General features: G+C 42.4%; 1 protein-coding gene across 1 annotated transcript in view; it reads right to left on the reverse strand.

The window, feature by feature from the left end:
- Window positions 1-5,872, reverse strand: part of GRAMD4 (GRAM domain containing 4) — a 74,621-nt gene that overhangs the window by 67,756 nt on the left and 993 nt on the right. The window lies entirely within an intron of this gene.

Genomic DNA, 5,872 nt, shown 5'->3' on the forward strand with positions numbered 1-5,872 from the left:
TGTGACACTTCCCCAGGAATTACAACATGCTTTTAACCTTGAGAAGTGCAGCAAGGTATTTTAAAGCAGTTATTGTGCACACCTGGGAATGCAGAGAAGAGATCCAGACAGAAAGAAGGAAAAACATGCAAGCCATTCTCCAAATGTGAAGGAATGCGAAGCCTCAGGTACTATAATACATAGTGAGAGGCTGGAGGACTTTTTTCTGAAGGTATCTCTAAAGCTAAAATTCTCTTAAGAATCTTGTCAGCTTTTTCATACACATTTCTACTTAAGTCAGTTTTCAAAATTTAAGCTAAGGATAAATTTTAGTTTATGAATTAAACCTTGCCTTGAGAGCATCTAAAGATGCTTGTGTATCCTTCACTGAAAAACCTGGTACCAATTTTCGATCTCTGAAAATTGGTCGGCTTCCAAACCAGTGAATTTGATGTGTTCTGTATGTCAGTAGCCCTGATACCTGACATGAATATTGAAGGAACAAATGGCTTTTTCAACATGGTAAAATGCCAAGCATTAGTAATGCCAGATACAAATACAAACTGCTGATACTCCTGTCAAGAAATCTGGTAAGAGTTTTAGCAGCTGGAAACTAATTGCACTCAGTCATTAATTGCATGCATCAGGTAAGCATGAAGAGTATGGTTTTGTTCTTTCCAATTAAGGTAAGTACAGACCACTGGTATCGTAAAGTTACTTTTGGGGGAATATTGAGAAAATTTGAAAGGTGCCTATTAACTATTGTATTTGGACATAGAGAAGGCAAGCAACTGCCAACTGCTTTTTTGACATGATTTTGCTATATTCTTTAAGAACCTTCAAAAAATCCTATCTTAATCAACCACACATACCTACATTAACAGGAGTGGACACTTAATGCTAAAGAAATGAGCATCCCCTCTCAAGGAGTCTGATGTAAAACCCGAGCATAAAGTGGTATTTTGTACTTTATGCCTTTTTCTTTTTCTTCTCTCTGCCTCCTGTCATGACCAGTGTTAGCAGCATTACACCAACATCTTTATTCTTCACCTAGAAGTGTTCACCTAAAAATAGAAACCCTGTTGACCTAAAAATAAAGCCCCTGTTTACAAATTCTGTATTTAACATAAACTACAGAATTACCCGTATACGCACACGGCATCCAAACTTCCTTCAGTTTAGTCTCAGACAGCTGCTCACCTCCAGGCTCATCTCTGGGGAAATGCAGTTATGCAGAAGGTGCCCATGGGGCAGGCAGGTCAGCCCCAAAGCTTACAAGGGTGGCTGCTGAAAACCAAACCAGCCCACAGCAGGAATGTGCCCTCACAAATGTAAGCACACACTCATTACAAGCTGCAATGAGCTCTGTTTCAGACAGTCTGTATCAACACACCCCAAAAACACATGTCCCCATGTGACTCAGCATCCAGTGTTACGCTTATTAGGCATGTGTAGCCAGTAAACCTAGCCATAAATCCCTTAATCACAGGTCAAAAGATTTGTCAAAGCCTGCACTGATGGGATCAGGAAAATGCTGAAGTGTTTGAAACAAGGAACATTAACTCCTATGGAAGGGCAAAAGTACTCAGAAGCTGAATCAGTGTTTTAGAGCACCAAAGTGATCTTTAGACCTGCATCAAAAAAAAAAAAAAAAAACAGACCAACCATATGCACAATTTACTTTAGAAGTTTCTTATTTTTAAAGCACACTGGGAAACAAGAGGCCTCAAGTGTAGCATTGTGCCCAGTTCTGAGGGCCCCAGCACAGGAAATCCATGGACATACTGGAGATAGTCAAGCAAAGGCATTGGAGCATCTCTCCTGTGAGGAGAGGCTGGGAGAGCTGGGACTGTTCAGCTTGGAGAAGAGAAGGCTCAAGGGGAGGATTTTATACGTGTATATAGAAGGCTGAAGGGAGGGTTTAGAGAGCACAGAGCTGGGCTCTGCTCAGGAGTGCCCAGAGACAGAAGCAGAGGTAATGGGCACAAACTGAAACACAGGAAGCTCTTTCTGAACGTCAGGAAACACTTTTTTACCATGGGTGTGACTGAGAATTTGCACAGGCTGCCCAGGAAGGTTGTAGGCTCCATCCCTGGAGATACTCAGAAGCCATCTGGACTTGTCCCTGAACAACCTGCTGTATCTGACCAAAGGGTTGGATCAGGTATCTCCAGAGGTCCCTTCTAACCTCAGTCATTTCATGATTACGTGAAATAAAAAGACGAGTTCTCTTCAATTACTGATGAGACACCCAGAACAAGTTCTAAAAGAACACATCAAACTTCATCTAACGTATCTACAGGTGAAGTGCTCTTTATGGGCCATCATAGAAAACTTTCTGCATTAACCTGGGATTTACAGGAAGCCGCAACTAAACAAAATTTCAGCTTTTATTAAAATGCAAATTAGTTTTTAACCTTAGAGACAATTTTAAGTATTCTCAAGGTATGTTTAGAGAACACTACTTACAGGGTATTTTTCCTCATTAACACATGCAAATATTAAAAACATATAGTGATCCAAGATGCAGATAAAAAGGATTTTTCAATGCAAGTGAACAAGTTGTGAATCTTTACCTTCCATTATCCTCAGAAGCAAAAAACCCTGCATTTTCAGGGCTGAAGATCTGGTCTTGTAAGCCATGGAATTAAATTTACAGCTCCCAGAGCATGCACCAGAAGAAAGGATAGGGTGTTCAAGAGAGAAAGGGAAACACAGCAGGAGTGCTCCCACCCACAAATACAGTCCTTCTGATTTGCATCTGATAACTGCTCTTTCAGTTTAGTCAAGACAAGAAGATTTACTGTGCAAATGAAACCGTACTATTAAGGTGAAGAAAAACATCCAGAACCTACTCTCTCTGAAGATTGCAGAGCCTGTTAATATTTATGAAGCCTGAAGTAGCTTCAAAGACTCTTTACTTCATTTTCTTATGTCATAACAAAAAGCAGCACTAAGTCATTAAATTTTAAGGGGAGTTCACAACTAAACTGTAACTTTTTTGGTAAATTCTGCCCTCTAGGAAAAGGCCTAATTTCTTTGGTTTGTAGGTGTGTGTCCTACAGCAATGGCAATGAATGAATACAAGGTGCAAAGACAAAACTTGCATGTTCAGAAACTTCAAAGATCAAAATCCATAAAACCCCCAAAATATCCAACAACTGAAGCACTACATTTTTGTATTTCTGTGCACAGATTATTTCATGGATTAACCTGCCGGGTTAAGGGCAGTGGGCAGAGAGAAAATCTGTTTTGAAAAACCCTGATTAAGCACTTACTGTCCAAAGCTTTCCCTCTGATCAAACTCTGTGTCATAAAAATAACACATTAGAGAAACTGATCTCTCCTCCTAGCATGGATGCTGCCATGCAGATATTCTTTAGCTGCAAAAATCTGTGTAGGAAAGAAACAGAACCAGTGTTATAGGATAAAGCTAGAAAATTGCGTGCTTTATTTGGGCCCGACGCAGGTTTGGACAAGAGAGCCTCCAATTCAAGATGACAGAATTCTCTCAACATAATCCTGGAGTATTTTGGTTATAGCTGGGGTTTTCAGGACTTTGAAGTCAGAGAGTATTGCTGCTAGGCCTGATAAACACTGGGGATAACAAGAGGGAGGAAAAGACCACAACAAACCATTAAATAGCTACATAACTGTAACCCCGAAAAATCAGTGAGGTATGTGTTGCCCTTGACTCCAGCCTTCCTGAACAGTATTTATTATCCAGACTTATAAAAAACAAAACATCAGGAAATGTGATCTATTACCCCTTAAATAAAAAATTATTCACTGTAAAACTGTTAATGGGACCATATGTTATGCAAAACAAAGACTGGTGTTCAAGAGTCCCTATAGATTTGGTGGTGACACAGTCAAAAAATAAAATGTGAATTTTCAGCAGACAAAATAAGGAGAAATGAGATCTTTGTTATTCTCCCAAGTGATCTGTCATCACTTTGGGAGTTAAACAGTTGATGCTTCTCCCTAGCTTTGAAGTCTCTGTATTAAGCATTGAATACTCAAGCACCAGAATGATGCTGAAGACACACCACACACAGGTAGTACCACATATATGCACTTCCTATGTATCCACAGACAATGTTTCATACCCAGGACCCATACCTGACCTTTAACAGCAGCACTAATCACTTCTCAGACACTGCAAGGGTTCCCTCGCCAAAATAAAGTATTACAGCTGGTTGGGGTTTTTTTCCCCAGGTCTCAAACAACACTGAATCTCTTTAGCACATAATACTGCTCCAGCTATTCATTCTTATAATGAACTTCTATTCCTATAACCTTTCAGTATCGCTCACGGGAAGAGAAGGGGCAGGGGCAGGGAACAGTTTCTGCTGTAAATCACTGGGAAGTAGTTTCCAACTGGAAAGACAGCAGGGCTGCCAGTCAGCCCCTTGATTTTGCCTCCTGGGATCTCCCTTCTTCCAATTTCTTTGAAACCGGGTCCCATGAAAGAGCAGAGCCAGGACAGGCTTCTCCCAGCTGCTGCTCTTAATTCCTCACCCCACACAGGTACTGATGTCAGGTCACCAGGACACAGCAATGCTGGCAAGGCATCAGGCAGGAGGACAAAGCCTGGGTGATGCCTTCACCCAGAGCAGAAACTCTGCCATGCCAAGGAGTGGCACACATACATCCAAACACCAGCAGCCAACCCCAGACTGCTTGAGAGCCACCCCCTGACCAAGGACATGCTGAGCAGATCACATCTCAATAGTGCCACAGTTAAACAAGGCAAAAAAACCAGAACCAAACCCATCAGTCTGATACTTGAACTCAGGTTAGTCCCACCTACCACCGTCTGAAACCAGCTCCAAGAGCTTACCTGCAGAGCAGGATGCACGACATGGCTCAGTTCAGTTCAGTCTGGCATCTCAGCCCACAACCACCTTTAGTAGGGCATAGGGATGAGCCAAACATTCTTGTGGCCACCATATGAAAAATACTGAAACATAACTCAAGCTTTCATGGAATTTTGCACAATTCAGTGCCATAACAACACCAGTTTTTTATTTCACCAGTTTCAGAGCTAGTAGCTCAACTGTCAGCTTCCAAAGAAGACAGACCAGGACTAAAAAAAGCCTCTCCCTTTCTGAATAACTAGATGTGATATTTGATATCTAAATATGGCATTAAGAAAAGTAGTTAAGCTAACACTTCTAATTCTGTGGAATGGAACTATTTATCACATGTTAAAAGCAAAGGCAGGATACTGCCAGATAATGCAAAGCACAGGGACCTGAGAGCCCTACTTTATTAAATAGTTCCTCTCCCTACCCACATCTCAACTACCACTGGAAATGTGGTACCAAGACCTTGTCCATCATTCATTCCATAATCACACAAGCTTAACAGTACCACATCTACTCATCTAAAGTTCCCGAGCTGCATCAACAAGGCAAGACACAAAAACATGACAAAAAGCTGTCATTTCCCATTTGCCCCATCTGTGCACACAAGCTCAGCAGTGACCCACAGGAGCACGCAGACGGCCACAAAAATCTACGCATACCTATTGACCTGTCTGAAGGAGTCCAGGCTGACAGCCTGGATTGCAAAACAGCCATTTACCATGCCATCCTCTCTGTCTCCTTGCGAGTAAGCTCTCCAGCAGCATTCCTCTGCTTCTACTGCTCCAACACTCCCGTGCCTCATTGCTCCACACCAAGATGCATCCAGACACTGCATGCTCTGAGAAATCAGTACATTGCTGGCTGCTATTTAACATGAACGCGTGGCTAGCCCCGGACTCGGCTAGGCACAGCCACCGCTCAGGAATCAAACCTCACACAGAACCTGCATTCCCAGCTCTCATTGCCTAATCGGATGCCACCCAGCTGCCGCCCCGGCCGGGGGCGGGCGGAGGCAGAGGAGG

Source organism: Prinia subflava, chromosome 4 (assembly GCF_021018805.1).
Source record: "Prinia subflava isolate CZ2003 ecotype Zambia chromosome 4, Cam_Psub_1.2, whole genome shotgun sequence".
NCBI classification, from domain to species: Eukaryota; Metazoa; Chordata; class Aves; order Passeriformes; family Cisticolidae; genus Prinia; species Prinia subflava.